Source organism: Humulus lupulus, chromosome 1 (genome assembly GCF_963169125.1).
Source record: "Humulus lupulus chromosome 1, drHumLupu1.1, whole genome shotgun sequence".
Taxonomy (NCBI): domain Eukaryota; kingdom Viridiplantae; phylum Streptophyta; class Magnoliopsida; order Rosales; family Cannabaceae; genus Humulus; species Humulus lupulus.
Window position 1 is genome coordinate 110,110,233 of NC_084793.1, and position 16,783 is coordinate 110,127,015.

Here is a 16,783-nt window from a genome sequence, read left to right on the forward strand (position 1 = left end):
GTACTTCTTCAAATTCTTGACCCTTTCCTCCTCGAGCTCCTGCAATCACCCCTCGAGCTCCTACGCCCGCTCTTCAAGCTTCTTCGTCTCATCCCTACTGGCGGTCAGATCAAGTCCAAGCTCCTTACACTCTTGGGTGACAAGTACAGAACTTTCCCTCCATTTCCCCCGTTCCTCGTTGGCTTTCTTCAAGGCATCTTGGGCTTCCTGAAGCTCCTTGGTGAGAGTAGCTTGGTCCTCTCATAGTTGTTCATTCAGCTTGGACAGCTCCTTGTTCTCCTCGAGCAGCTTGTTGTTCTTAGCCTCAAGTGCTTGCTTAGCCTGGGCAAGCCTGGAGTCGAAGTTCTTTCCCTGAGAAACCAACGCCCCAGCACGGTGCCAGCCAGCAGTTAAAGATAGCAGGCCCTGAAGACAAAGAATGAGATAAAGTTAGGAAAAAGAGTCATACATAAATGATGAAGTAGCAGGAGATGACTTACGCTGACTATCTCATTCAACCCTCTGTTCATGATTTGGTCGACCTTCATTGAGGCAGTTTCAGTGATGGCGGCCTGGCTGCGTCTGTGCTTCGAGAGCTTATATATCCTCTCCCTGGCCGACCCTACCCTGATGCTGGACAGGGAGCCTTCGGTCAAGTTGTCCAATGCCTCCTTGTCAGTGGCCTTAGAGGAGGGCTGTGGATTAACAGTTGTGGGAGTCGACTGCTCAGTGGGGGGCGGAGGTGTCGTGTTCTCCTTGGAAGGTGCGATGGTTGGAGCATTGTCTATTCGAGCCTTCTTCGAGGGGGTCTTGCTGCTTTCCCCTCGAGTCCTCTTGCTATCCTTCTTTGGGACAGAAGAGGCAGCGGCCACCTTTGGGACAGAAAAGGCAGTGGCAGCCTCGTAATGATCGAAGACATCCTCAGAGTCCATACCTGCACAAAGGGAAACAACTCGAGCAGTGCGATTAAATGGTCATAGGGGGAACAAGGATAAAACTAAAAGGATTATAATTAAAGTACCCGGGCTAAAACTACTGGTCGTAGCATTATTTACTGAACTACCTAGTTCCTGGAAGAAATCTGAGTTTAAAGGGGGGGCATTCCTTAAGTTGTCATCCCCATCAAATAGATGAGAGGGAATTGGCAAGTTATTTTAAAGCGAGATTATTGTACCGTTTACATCCGACGAATCGTCAGAAAGTTCGGTAGGCTCGACAGCCTTTTGTTTTCCCTTGCCCTTGGGGACTGAAGGTTTCTCCTCTCGATGGGGGACGGTAGTTTACCTGATCGTAACCCTAGTTAACCGCCTCCGAGAAGGCGGCGCCTGAGGTTGCTACTCGGGTTCTTGCTCAGGTTCCACATCGGCTTGGACACCGCCCGCCAAGGGTTCATTCGTCGCAGATTGGGAGCCCCAAAGGCCGACCAGCCTAAGGTTAGCCTCATTGACTAAGTTTTTTACCCTCTTATCAGCATTCGGCATGCTGGGTAAGAGTGTTGCCCTTGACTCCATCCCTTGAGTAGGGACTGGACATAACCATGGGCCTGGAACACAGTGGAATGTCAAGACACTATGACATAAAACACTAAGTGTAGAAGCTACTGGCATAAGAATTTTTTACCTCCTCGGGTGGAGGCCAGGTTGTCCGTATCAAGGTCAGGAGTGAGGAAGTATTCATGGTGATACTTCCCCACATTAGAGATATGGGTGGTGTCGGACAAAAAAGTGCGTCCGGATTCCTGATGGCATAATGAAAAGTTTAAAAAGATAGAGTGATTACCTGGGCGAAGATGGAGATTCTGAAGAGAATGAAAAGGTTTGAGTCGAAAAGATCGTCGGCTAGAAGATTGACTGGTTTTGAAACTCTGTATTCTGAAGGCAAGGTTCTTGAAGCTCTTGACAAAGATGGTAAGAAAAAAAACTTTTTAAAGAAGAAAAAGAGGGTATTTATGGGGACCGAGGTATGGCCAAAAAGTAGCAATCATTACTTTTAATTCTCGAAACATGGGGAAGTGTATAAGCCGTCAAATTGCCTTTTTGAAAACTGGAAAAGCTTGATTAGAAATAATTATGTCACGGCTTTCAAAAACGCACGGGGATCCTGACAGACATCGTGGGGATATGAACGGTTGTTTCCTTAAAGTTTCTTTATTGCTGGTCCAACTAAACAAACTTTGGGGGCAAATGTTATCCAAAAAACAGGCATGAATGACATGGAAAACATTTAATACACGTGGCTAACATCTGGCAGAATTCGTGCTCGACTATCGACCAGGAATACATTTATTGTCGCAACGTTCGATCTCTTCGTACAACCTACTTGGTCGTATGCATGCTATACGCGGAGAAGATCTTATACAGTTATGATAGTATCCGAAATTATCTCCCATGATTTCAGAGTATCCAATTATTTAGGAAACAATATCTGTAACAAATTAATGTAAATCCTCCTTGAGCCTATAAATAGAGAAAGAGAGCTCAAGGGAAAAGGATCTTCTTCTTCTTTTTCGCTTTCTGGTCATTTGATATATTGTCTTGTTCTTCAGAGGTTGGTGAAACTCATTGAACCCCGAATTCTTTGATCACTCCTTTTGAATTCTATATCAATAACTATTCGAGTGGACGTAGGTTATTACCAGATTCTGGGGCCGAACCACTATAAACTCTTGTGTTCTTTATTGTTTCGTCATCACATTCTTTCCAACGTATTTGTCCATATCAAGCATATTTGACTCCGTGTCAGTTGGCCAAAATCAGGGTCAACAGTTATGAATAGGGCTTGGGCCATTGAGAATGATTATGTTTATGTTATCGTTTCGTTTGTTAAGTAAACATACTTGAAATTTTTGTACCTGATTAAGTGTTACATGACTGTTCGCATGGTTTGCGTAGCTAGGGCTTGGCCTTGTTAAGGAGCATGGTTATTACTATGTTTACGACTACTTGATGATGTATTATGATTAATATGTATGCATGCGTGTGTTTTTGAAGTATGCCTATCTATATATGTTTCTGTCTCTGTATTCGAATACCTGGTTCAGGACTTGACTTATTAGTCAAGGGCAACAATAGCACGTTGCACGCTAGTTGAAGGCTTAGGCCAAAATCAGCAACGTACTATTACGTTGGCTGACCCAATGGTCATTGGAAAACCAAAAATGTTTGGCTAGCTCTATGGATAGTTACCCATAGCTAAGGACGAGGGCCCCAGGTGACTCTATTGTCACATACCTAAGGCATAGGGCCCCAGAGTTGACACTGTGGTCAATTATTCAGAGCAGCGGCCCCAGAATGGTCCAATGACCATTTATTTGTAATTATATGTCTATATGAGTAGGTTATTACTATGGGACATCATAGATAAATGTCTAAAAATCTGTACTTCTTGTTCATGCACATGTTTAAGTTTTCTTGATGAACCTTAGCTTGTCAATGCTTTGTGGTGCAGGTAAGGGAAAAGGAAAGCTTGACCAGCCATGAGTTGGAGAGCTTCAGTGGCGATGTGTACATATGCGGCGGGTCGTCCACCACATTCGAGGTTATCTAAGAGGAACTAGGGTTGTAGCCTTATTTTATCGCTTAGGTTGGTCGGTTGTAACTTTTGATGTATACACACCCTTTTTAACATTTGTTTGTAATATTTTGGGATCCCATATATGTATGAAACTTTTTAAATAAAATTCAACAATTCCTTTGACCAAAATTTTAACCCTGGCCCTTGACATTAACCTTTGTTACACGTTTAGGTCAAAATGACTTGATTAACAAGTCTGACACTATTTAAAATACACAGTGTAACGGTCTTGGATTAGGAGGGCGTTGCAACTTGGTATCAGAGCTACCAAGGTTTAAGGGCTCTTGAAGACTAGTCAGGCATGTACACTCGCCACTAAAGACAAGCTCAACTCAGGGTTCGGTAACTATTATGTGGTTATGTGTTTAATTGTTTAAATATATGATATAAATGCCTTATCTCCGTGCCTGTTTAGGAAGCATCAGATAATCTGATAGGGCCTGATCCTTGACTATTGCATGAATGATAAAAAAAAATGTGCTTATTAGCATTGTTACTACTTGTGAATGCAAGGGAATCAATTATTAACGCTATTATTTGTATATAGGCTAGGAAATGCTTATTAGCACTATTAACACTGGCAAGGATTAAACAACACGATTATTAGCCATGTTATACTTGCGTAAATGTTTGGATATGTTTATGTGCATTGTTATTTGCTAATGGATATCAGGAAGTGCTTATTTGCACCATGAATGAGCATATCATGTGTTGGCATGCTTATTAGCATTACATTTGTTGTTTGTTTGTTTGATCTTGGACCGTCAGGCGGCAAGAGGTATGGTTATTACTTACCTAACAATCGATTTTGTTACTACAGAGTGGGTAGATAACAGTATGAATCCTCGAAGGTCAGAAAGGTTGGTTGGCCAAGAATTACAAGCCAGGGAATGACCAAGGCCAAGCCCCACTGCCAGCTCTAGAAAACTGGCAACAGGTGCTTGCTGATATGCAAGCTAGATTGGAGAGGTAGGAGGAGGAGAGTCGCCTCTTGAGACAACAACAGGTTCTAGGAGGGAACCCATAACCCGCAGTATCAGCAGTGATACAACCAAAGGTACCAGCGGTAGTGCAGCCCCAGTCAGGGGGAGATAGATGGGAACCCATGTATGAGAGGTTCAGGAAACAACACCCTCCAGCTTTTGAGGGCGGCTCAGATCCACTGAAGGCTGAGTAGTGGATGACCATGATAACCACAATCCAGGATTTTATGAGGGTAGGTTGTAATGAGAGAGTGGCCTGTGCCACTTACATGTTTCAGGAGGACGCCCGAATATGGTAGGAGGTGGTATCCTAGACCAAAGTGGTAAATACCATGGAATGGAAAGAGTTCAAAACCTTGTTTAACAAGAAATACTACAACGATGCAGTTAAAGGTGCGAAGGCTGAGGTGTTCAGCAAGTTACTTCAGGGTAACATGACAATGACTGATTACACCCTAAAGTTTGATAGACTGGCAACGTTTTCCAGGAATCTGGTGCCCACTGATGGGACCAGAAGAGAGAGGTTTCTCCAGGGGCTACAGCCTATGATAGCCCAGGATGTTCGTATTACCATTATGCCAGGATTGACTACCTATGCATAGGTTGTGGAGAATGCGCTTACTGTTGAGAGCGCAGAGAATAAGATCTGGTGTGACAATGCAGCCAAAAGGGATTCTAGGAGGCTGGGACCTCCATTTAACGGTTTTGGTAGGGGCGGAGGCCCCAGTGACCAAAATAGGAAGAATCTTGACACAGTTTCAGCTCCAAGGCCAGATAGGAGGCCACGGGGCATACGGATGGGCCGTCGGGGTGGCGGTAAGACCTGGAGAGCATTCCCAGAGTGTACTTAGTGTAGGAGGCGCCAAATTGGGGAATGTCGGGCAAAGGCCTGCTTTGTTTGCGGCAGTGTGGGGCATTTGAAGAAAGACTGCCCGAGAGCCAAAAAGAAAGAGCCAAAGAAGGTGGACAGCCTGACGCCAGCTCGGGTGTTCACCTTGACCCAGGAAGAGGCCGAGGCTTGTCCAGCAGTGGTTACTAGTCAGCTTTCTAGTGATGGAACCTTCTATACTGTTTTGATTGATTTGGGTGCTACGCACTCTTTTGTTGTTAGTAGGATTATAGATGGATTGTGTAGACCATGTGACTTCTATCCTATGGGGTTTGGTACAATGCTGATTACTGGGGAGTTAGTGGTTTCCAGGATATGGGTTAGATCACTACCAGTTACAGTGGATGGCAGGGAATTATCAGTTGACTTGGTAGAATTGGTAATGACTGATTTTGATATAATTCTAGGTATGGATTGCTTGGAGAAGTATGGGGCAACGATAGATTACAAGAAGAAGATGGTAACCTTTGAGCCTGAGGGTGAGGACCCCCTTGTATTCGTTGGCAGTGTGCATAGACCCCGTATACCTATGATATCTGTACTTAGAGCTAGAGACCTATTGCAGAGGGGTTGGATAGGATTCTTAGCTAACATGTTGGATACCACTCAGTCTGTGCCAGTGGGACCAGAACAGACCCGATTAGTCTGTGAGTTTCTGGATGTGTTTCCAGAGGATTTGATAGGGTTACCACCACACAGGGAGATTGATTTTGTGATTGAATTGGCTCCTAGGACAGAGCCAGTATCTAGGGCACCTTATAGGATGGCTCCAGTTGAGCTGAAGAAACTAAAGGTTCAACTATAGGAGTTACTATACTTGGGTTTTATCAGGCCCAGTTTCTCGCCATGGGGCTCACCAATTCTCTTTGTGAAGAAAAAGGATGGGCCTCTGGGGATATGTATCGATTATAAAGAACTGAACAAGTTGACTATCAAGAACATATATCCTCTACCAAGGATTGATGATTTGTTTGATCAGTTGCAGGGTAGAACGGTATTTTCTAAGATAGATCTTCGATCTGGTTATCACCATCTAAGGATCAGAGAGGAGGATATACCAAAGACAGCTTTTTGCACCAGGTACGAGCATTATAATTTTTTGGTGATGTCATTTAGATTAACTAATGCCCTGGTAGCATTTATGGATCTGATGAATAGGGTGTTCAAAGATTACCTGGATCAGTTTGTGATCGTCTTTATTGACGACATATTGATATACTCTCAGACAGAGATAGAACACGAGCAGCACCTCAGATTGGTACTACAGAGGTTGAGAGAACACAAGGTTGTATGCGAAATTCAAGAAATGTGAGTTCTGGTAGCCACAAGTGACTTTCTTACGTCACATAGTCAGTAAGGATGGAATTATGGTGGATCCAATGAAGATTGAGGTGGTCAGAGATTGGCCAAGGCCGAAGAACGCTTCAGAGATCAGGAGTTTCTTGGGATTGGCAGGGTATTACAGATACTTTGTGGAGGGGTTTTCCTAGATTGCTTCATCACTGACAGAGTTAACACACAAGAATCAGAAGTTCTTACGGTCAAATAAATGTGAAGACAACTTCTAGAAGCTTTAGAAGAGTTTGATCACCGCTCCAGTTTTGAGCCTTCCTATAGATCGGGACAAGTTTGTAGTTTATTGTGAGGCCTCGAGGTAGGGTCTGGGTTGTGTTCTTATGCATACAGGGAAGGTGATTTCCTACGCATCACGTCATTTGAAGGAGTATGAGCAGAGATACCCCACACATGATTTAGAACTTGTAGCAGTGGTTTTTGCACTGAAGGTGTGGCGGCACTACTTGTATGGTGAGAAGTGTGAGATATACACTAACCATAAAAGTTTAAAATACTTCTTCACCCAAAAGGATCTGAACATGAGATAAAAATGTTGGTTAGCTTGTCAAGGATTATGATTGTGAGATCCTTTATCACCATGGGAAGGCCAACGTGGTAGCAGATGCCTTAAGCTGGAAGGATTCAGGACTGTTATATAGTGTCATGCATATATCAAGGGAGTTGGCGTACGATATGGGTAGAGCAAGAATTGAGTTAGTGGTGGGCTAGCTAGCCAACATCACCCTACAGTCTACTCTTTTGGAGAGAATCAAGGAGAAGTAGTTAGATGACCCACAGTTGGGGCAGATTAGAGGGGACGTCCTAGTAGGAATAGCTAATGACTATACAGTGTCAAGCATGGGCATGTTGAAATACAAGTATCGGATCTGCGTTTCGATGGACACAGGGGTCAGACGAGAGATTCTAGATGAATCTCATACTACCCCTTATTCTCTACATCCGGGCACCACGAAGATGTATCAAGATTTGAAAGTTTTATATTGGTGGCCTGGGATGAAGAGGGATGTGACTGAGTATGTGGCAAGGTGTTTGACCTGTCAGCAGGTCAAGGCAGAGCATCAGAGGCCAGCAGGGTTATTGCAGCCTCTGGATATCCCGGAGTGGAAGTGGGTGGACATTACGATGGATTTTGTGGTAGGACATCCCAGGACAGTGGGCCAACATGATTCAATTTGGGTCATCGTGGATTGGTATACAAAATCAGCTCATTTTCTACCAATGAGGAAGAATTACACAATTTCCTAGTATGCAAATCTCTATGCGAGAGAGATAGTTCACCATCATGGGACTCCGAGGTTTATCGTGTAAATAATTTCCTCTGATAGAATTTTCCTATAACAACAGCTACCAGTCTACTATTGGAGTGGCACCTTATGAGATGTTGTATAATAGGAAGTGTAGATGATCCATTCACTGGGATGAGATGGGTGAGAGGAAATATTTGGGTCCTGAAGCAGCTCAGAGGTCCACTGAGGCTATTGAGAAGATTAGAGCTCGGATCCTCGCATCTCATAGTAGACAGAAGAGTTATACAGACCTAAGGCAGAGGAACGTGGAGTTCCAGGTGGGACACTATGTCTTCCTTAGGGTTGCACCTCTGAGAGGGGTGAAGAGATTCGGGAAGAAGGGCAAGTTGAACCCTAGGTTTGTGGGACCATTTGAGATCCTAGAGAGGATCAGTCAAGTGGCCTATAGGTTGGACTTACCCTCTACACTATCTAGTGTGCACAATGTATTTCATATTTCCATGCTAAGGAAGTATGTGTCAGATGGGACTCATGTATTTCATATTGAGTTATGAGGATCCAGAACTGGAGACAGACTTGTCCTATGAAGAGCAGCCAGTTCAGATTTTAGACAATAAGGTTAAGGTTCTGATGAACAAGACTATACCTTTAGTTAAGGTATTATGGAGGAACAGCAAGGTCAAGGAAGCGACCCGGGAGCTGGACACAATATGCAAACTCAGTATCCCGAGTTGTTCAGGTAAAATTTCGAGGACGAAATTTCTGTAAGGAAGGGATAGTTGTAACATCCCAAAATTACCTAATAAGGCTTAGGGCCTTGATTAGGGGGCATGATGGAAATATATGGAATTATATGTTTGTGTTGATATATTTGATTGTGATTATGTGAGTTATATGATAATATAACTTGTTATGCATGTTTAGGAGTATTAAATATGCATGTAGGCCCATTTCTTATTAGAAGGGCAACTTTCGTAATTTGGCCCGTTATGGGAATAATTGTATATATGTGCATATATGTGATATATGTGAGAGACCACATTATTATGTGGGTTTATTTGGGTTACTTGGCATGAGACGATCCTAGGGAGCAAGTTAACGGGAAAGTCATAACATGACCCAATACCCGACCCGGGGTGAGTCAAGGGGTATTTTAGGTATTTAGCATTAAATCGGGTTATCGGGTAATGGGAATGAATAATTAAGAATTTATTAGGAGTTAGTGAGATTAGGAGGGAATACTGGGGATTTTGACCATTTTTCCCTCGGGGACAATTTTGGTAGCCCGAGCCTCGGGATTAGCTTAAGTAAAATTAAGCCATAAGAAAACATAAAAAACACTCAAACACTCTCAGAATCGACTCTCTCTCTCAGCTTCCCTAAGATAGTTCTTGAACAATGAAGAAGATTCTGGCTTAAAACCAAGGAATTTAAGGTTTGGGATTAGAACTTGAATAGCTTGTGGCTAGGGGATCACCATTCACAATTGAGGTAATGGTTTAATCTCTGTTTTAAACTGAATTCTGTTAGAATTATAGGTTTTTCTTGAGGTGTTCTTGAGTCTTATAGCTCAAGGGTTGAATTGGGATTTTTGATGAGTTTTGCATCTAGTTTTTGTTGGGTTTTGTTGCTGGTAAGATATTAAAACTGTTATGTGGATTAAATTGTTGTTTTAGGATGGAACTGGGGTGGTATTTTTTTACTTTGGCTGGAGAAAAATTGAGGAAATTCTGGGTTCGCAGGGTCAAGTTGCGGTCCAAATGACTTGATTAGCAAGTCTGACACTATTTAAAATACATATATGTAACGGTCCTGGATTAGGAGGTTGTTACAGTAACGGTCTTGGCTAACCGGGGCGTTACATCCCCGCTCTAGAGCATGTACTGGTCGTTCTTCATAACTGTTATCTTGTTTCAACTCTAGAGCCTTGCAATCGAGCACATGAGATGGATCTGATACATACCTTCTCAACATAGATATATGGAAAACATTATGTGTTTCCACTAATGATGGCGATAGCGCCAACCGATATGCTACTTGCCCTACTTTGTCCAATATCTCAAAAGGACTATAAACCTTGGGCTTAACTTTCCTTTCTTTCCAAAACACATATTCCCTTTCACCGGAGATACTTTGAGAAAGACTTGGTCGCCTATTGCATACTCAATGTTTTGCCTCTTAGCGTCGGCATACTATCAACCATCACTGGCAATGCCCTAATCCATCTCCTAGAAACTACCAGTTCCCATGTAGGCAATAAAGTCCCAAACCCTGCAGTCCGATACTCACTAGGTCTACACAGTCTATCAATCACTCTACTAGAAACAAAAGAATGTGTAGCACTAGAATCAATCAATAAAGTAAAAGGAGTGCCAGCGCTAGAAAGCTAACATGTCACTACCGAGGGACTAGCCTCGGCCTCTGCCTGAGTCAAGGTGAATACTCGAGCTGGAGTCAAGCTATCCACCTTCCTAGCTTCCCCTTTCTTCACCGTTGGGCAGTCTTTCCTTAGATGCCCCACTGTTCCGCACACAAAGCAGGCCTTGGCCCAATACTCGCCCAGATGGCGTCTTCTACATCTCGGGCACTCCGGATAGGTCCGCCATGCCTCGCCGCCACCCTGACGGCCACCTTGACCACCCCGACCCCTTCTATCAGGACCAGCAGCAGTCGAAGTGTCAGGAGCCTTTCTCTTGAAGTCACTGGGGCCTCCGCTCCTACCTGTCCCTGAATAAGGAGGCACCACTCTACGGCCCTCACGCCTCACCGAACTTTCCCTCCATATCTTGCTCTTCGCTTCCTCAGTGGTAAGAGCCTTCTCAACGGCCTGGGCATAAGTTATTCCTCCAAGTATCGTTGTGATCCTGACATCCCGGGCTATCATAGCATTAAGCCCCCTGATTAATCGATCTTTCCTGGAAACATCAGTAGGAACAAGATCTGGTGCAAACTTCACAAGCCTATCAAATTTTAGGGCATATTCAGTAACAGTCATATTGCCCTACACCAGACTCACGAACTCATTGACTTTTGCTGCCCTGACAGCAACATTGTAGTACTTCTGACTGAACAAGTCTCTGAAACCTTCCCAACTCAAAGTAGTAGCATCCCAGGTCTGCGATGCCACTTCCCACCAGATATGGGCATCCTCTCTCAACATATAAGTGGCACAGGCCACTCTATCATGCCCCTCTACTCTCATGAGTTTCAGAATTATAGTAATCATGGTTATCCATTGCTCGGATTTCAATGGATCTGGTCCACCCTCAAAGATTGGGGGTCGCTGCTTCCTGAACCGCTCATATAACGGCTCCCATCTGTTTCCAACCTCCCCAGACTGCACAACTGGTAACACTGCAGGTGGTACAATAAGGGAAGCACTCCCTGATGGAGCCTGCTGCCACAGAATACAGATCTGCTCATCCTGACTCTGTAATTGAGCCTACATATCTGCCATTAACTACTGCCAGTTCTCAAGGACTGGCGGAGGAATCTGGCCCTGGTCATCACTCCCAGTCCCGGACCTAGTGCCGGCTAGTCGTGTAGATTTTCTTGGACACATAGCTATCCAAGTCAATCTGCAAATAACGACTCGACAGTCAGACCATGATGACAGGGTAAAAACTTCTCCAAGATCCACCAATAGAACATAACCAATCACAAACAATAAACATATAAGCATCCATCCTCATGCACTAGCCGCTAATAACCACGCCTCCAATCTCATTACACAATAACTATGAACAGGAATTCATCCTTGCACAATATACAATTAATCATCCAAATATTCATTTACATGCACGGCGATGCTAATAAACATGCCTCAATATTCTCACACAACAGTCAAGGACCAGGCCCTATCAGTATCTCATGCTTCCTATTAATCCAATAAATAACAGCACTCATAACTCATTTCAGGCATATAAGCACATAAAGACATATACACATTACCAAACCCTGATTTAAGCTTGTCTCTAGCAGCGAATGTACATGTCCAGCCTGTCTTCAGGAACCCTTAAACCTAGGACGCTCTGATACCAAGTTGTAACGCCCTGGATAGCCAAGACCGTTACACTGTCTACTTATAAAGGTGCAAGACTTGCTAATCAAGTCATTAATTTAAAAATGTGTCACTAAACATGTATGAGCTAGGGTTGAAAAGGTTTTGGTCTCAAAAGTTTCCTTTTATATAATTAAGCAGTTATTTACACGGGATCCCAAAAGAAACAAAGTTTAAAAGTTGGATTATAGAATTCTAAAATAATACGAACAACTGTCAGCCATACTAAGGCAAAATGGACAATTTCTGGGTCTCGCGTCCCTGCCTAAACCTCAACCGTGGCGGCTGAGCAACTGGCCATGTGCATTCCGCTCGCAGAGCTCTCCAATTCAAGGCTGATCAAGTTTGCCCTTGCCTGTACCTGGACCACGTAGCACCCGTGAGCCAAGGCCCAACAAGAAAACATGATGTGCAATACAAGTAGTAATAACAGATAACAAACTCACTAAGCATGAACACTCATCATATAATCCACATAAATCATTCAGCATATATTTAGAATCATGGATGCAATCAAACACTTATAACATTCATATCACATAATAATCAGGGCCAACAACTTAGGCCGCACCCTCTCTTTACCCCACCGACTCCGGCCCGCTTAAACCGAGCTCAGTGCATATTAAGCTATCCTCGGCTACCAGTGGCCAAGCCGTGCCCTGTGCGCTAGTGTAACCCTCGGCACCCTTAGGTCGTTGGTTCACTAATTAGCTTGCATGGCATAATACCATCTTTTCAAGCATACACAATAGGGAACCCTTAGTCCCATTACAGATATTCAACCAGGTGCAGTTTTCTTACATTTGATCTCTGTGGTTTCGGATTACGAGCAATGCTCCTCAAACATGATTCGTTCCCGAGCCTTAGCTTTTATCACCTAGTCATAACCAAGGTGTAGGGTTCCATAAATATTCAAATAAGGATTTTTGGATACAAAACTAAATACCGGGAATCTGAATTCCACCAAGCACGGTGGTGAAATCGATCCCGAGCACTCTAGGCTAGATTCCTGTGCTTTAAAGCCCTAAACATTCAAGTACACACCTAAGGGTTGCGGCCCTTGAAGCCTTGCTGTGTCCCTGCCCCAAAATAGAACCTAAGGCATCCCTGGAAGAAGACACGCGTCGCGGCCCATGCTTTGGGCGCCGCAGCACTCACCCCTGGTCGAGCCCTCCTGGCTCATCTTCATCCTAGGGTCGCAGCGCTCTAGAATAGAGTCGCGGCCCTTCCCTTCGTGCCCAGAAAACCCAACATTTCCAAGATCTAAACCTCATCCAAAGCCATCCCAAAGCTCCCCAATTCAAAACCCTTTAATTGCAACACTTTTATCATGATTCTAACAACACATCCCAACAGAAATCCAGCCCAAAAACCCACTAGAATCCCATTTCCAATTTCTGAAACTCAAGAACTGCAAACACTAAAACCAACCATACAAACTCATATCGAAACCTCCAAATCACGAATTGAGGCTTACCTCTTCTGCTGAACCACATCTCCAAGCCAAATCCAAGCTAATTCCCAAGCTTTCCTCCTTAATTCTGCCCCTAAACATCAAAATCACAATTACCTCAATACCCAGCCAAAACTCAAAATTTCCAACCACAGAAAAGGAAATTCAATGCTTACCTTAGTCCTGATTAAGTTCCTGATTGATTCTTGAGCTAAGCCTCTAAATCACTCCTTCAATCCACTAAATTTCAGCTGAATTCCAACTAAAATCCTTCAAATTACTCTGTTAACTTCTTGTGTTTTCCTTGAGAAAGAATAGAGAGATAAGGCTGAGAATAAAAGGTTGGTTTATTTCTTTCTACTATTTTCCTTAAGCTTTAGCCTAATTTTATCCCGTTAAGTCAATCTCGAGGCTCGGGGTGCCGAAAATGTCCCCGAGGGCAAAACGGTAAAATTCCCCAATATTCTCGCCTAGACTTCCTAACCTCAAATATATCTCCATATATTTATTTTCATAACTCGATAGTCTAAATAACTACCCGATACCTAAAATACCCCTGACTTATCCAAAGTCAACTGTTAAGCCCTGTTGTGACTTTTCCCCGCTATTTAGCCCTAGGATCGCCTCGAGTCGTGCTCTGCAGACCTACCCACATAATAATGTGGTTCTCACAATACCATATATATCACATTAATACAAATATAATCATACAAGCATCCTAATCATATAATTATGCATTTAAATCAATAAAATCATTCAAATCACATTTAACCCAATAATGCCCTCCCGGCACACTAATCAAGGCCCTTAAGCCTCATTAGCGAATTTGGGGTCGTTACAATTAGTCTTTCCCGAATGATATAGAATTTCACAATCATAGTCTTTTACTAGCTCCAACCACCTTCATTACCTCATATTATTTCCTTTTGCGTAAAGAAGTACTTTAAACTCTTGTGGTCCGTATAGATTTTGCACTTTTCTCCGTACAGATAGTGCCTCCAAATCTTTAGAGCGAAAACCACTGCTGCTAATTCCAAGTCATGGATCGGGTACCATTGCTTGTACTCCTTTAGCTGTCTCGAGGCATATGCTACCACCTTTCCGTCTTGCATCAAAATGCATCCAAGTCCCTGCTTCGACGCGTCTCAATATACTACAAACTTGCCCTTATCATTTGGGACGCATAAAATTGGGGCTGATATGAGCTTTTCCTTTAACGTTTGCAAGCTTTCTTCACACTTCTCCGTCCATGTGAACTTCTGCTTCTTCCTTGTTAAATTCGTTAAGGGTGTAGCTATTTTGGATAACCCTTCAAAAAATCATCTATAGTATCCCACCAAGGCCAAAAAACTTCTCACCTCAGTGGAACTCTTGGGTTTGGGCCAGTCCTTCACTGCTTCTATCTTGGCTGGATCTACTTCTATGCCATTTTTAGACACAATGTGTCCTATAAATGCCACCTTCTCTAGTCAGAATTCTCATTTCTTAAACTTAGCATATAATTTGATGATTTTTTATGCGTTCCAACGTTAGTCGCAGGTGCTCTTCGTGCTCGGCTTTCGGCTTTTGTCTTTGAGTAGATTAATATGTTGTTTATGAATACCACTACGAATTTATCCAAGTAGTCCTTAAATACTCAGTTCATAAGATCCATAAATGTGGTTGGTGCATTCGTTAATCCAAAAGACATCACTGAGAACTCGTAGTGTCCATATCTTGTCTGAAAAGTCATCTTTGGGATATCTTCTTCTCATACTCTTAGGTGATGATATCCTGACCGAAAATCTATCTTTGAGAACACCATAGATTCTTGTAGTTGATCAAAAAGATCATCTATTTAGGGAAAAGGATATTTGTTCTTGATCATCACTTTGTTTAGCTCTCGATAGTTGATGCACATCCTCATGCTCCCATCCTTCTTCTTGACAATCACTGATGCACCCCAAGGAGAATAGCTTGGTCAGATGAAACCCTTGTCTAATAGCTCCTGTAGTTGTATCTTCAACTCCTTTAACTCGGTAGGCGCCATTCTATAGGGAGATTTCGAGATGGTGTTGCCTCTAGTGCTAACTCTATTTCAAACTTGATTTCCCTATTCGGAGGTAATCCTGGTAGATCTTCTTGAAACACCTCAGGAAATTTGCATACTATATGTACATCCTTTGGTTTGAGTTGTGTCCCTCGTGACTTTTCCACCACGCTGGCTAGAAATGCCTAGCAACCACTACTTATTAACTATTGAGCTTTGAGAGCTAAGACTATTGGTATGTGAGTTTGGGAAACTTCTCCTTTGTAGGTGAACTTTTCTCCACCTTCTATTTGAAAGTTGGCTGTCTTGCCCTTATAGTCTATTGTTGCTCCATATTTTGCTAACCATTCCATGCCTAATATTACATCATAGTCCTTAAGGTCTAACTCAATCAAATATATTGGTAACTCTCTTCCTTTGATTCTAACTACAACGCTACGCACCCCTCTACTATATAGCATTCTTTCCCCCGAGGGTAGTTACATAACAAATTTATCTCTAAAAAGTTGCATGGTTTATCTAAGCTATCAATCATATTCAAAGAGACAAAAGAATGCGTGGCTCCTGAATCGAATAAAGCATTGAATGGTTTGCCAGAGATAGTGATCTGACTTGATACCACTGTATTGCTAGTTTCTGCCTCACCTTTTGTAAGAGTGAAAACTCTGGCTGGTACTAGTTTCTCATCTTTCTTTTGGTTCCTTAATTTTGGGCAGTCATTCTTAAGATGACCCTCTTCTCCACATTGAAGCAACCTTTTGTCTTATATTGGCATTCTCCTGAATGCTTTCTCTTGCAAATTTAGCATTGGGGATATTCTACGTAAGGGTTTTTGTTTCAATTGTCTTCTGACGTAGTCTTTCCTTTCTTGTCAGCCTTTTGGTTTTGACCACCATCATGTTTCCTCTTATGTTCGTTCTATTCTTGGCTATTCTTTTTCGCATCCCTTCTGGCTGCACCCTCTATCCAGATTCTTTCCTCTGCCTGCTCAGCTTCTGAAGCTATTTCTAAAGTTTATGCATAAGTAGTTATTCCCCAAATCAACTTTACGTCACAGGCTATCATAGGTTTCAATCTCTTCACGAATCTTTGAATTATTAGCATCTCAGTGGGTACCTTGTCCGTCGTGAACTTAGCCAGTCTATCAAACTTCCTAGCATACTCTGTCACAGTCGAATTCCCTTGAGTAAGCGCGATAAATTCGTCCACCCTTG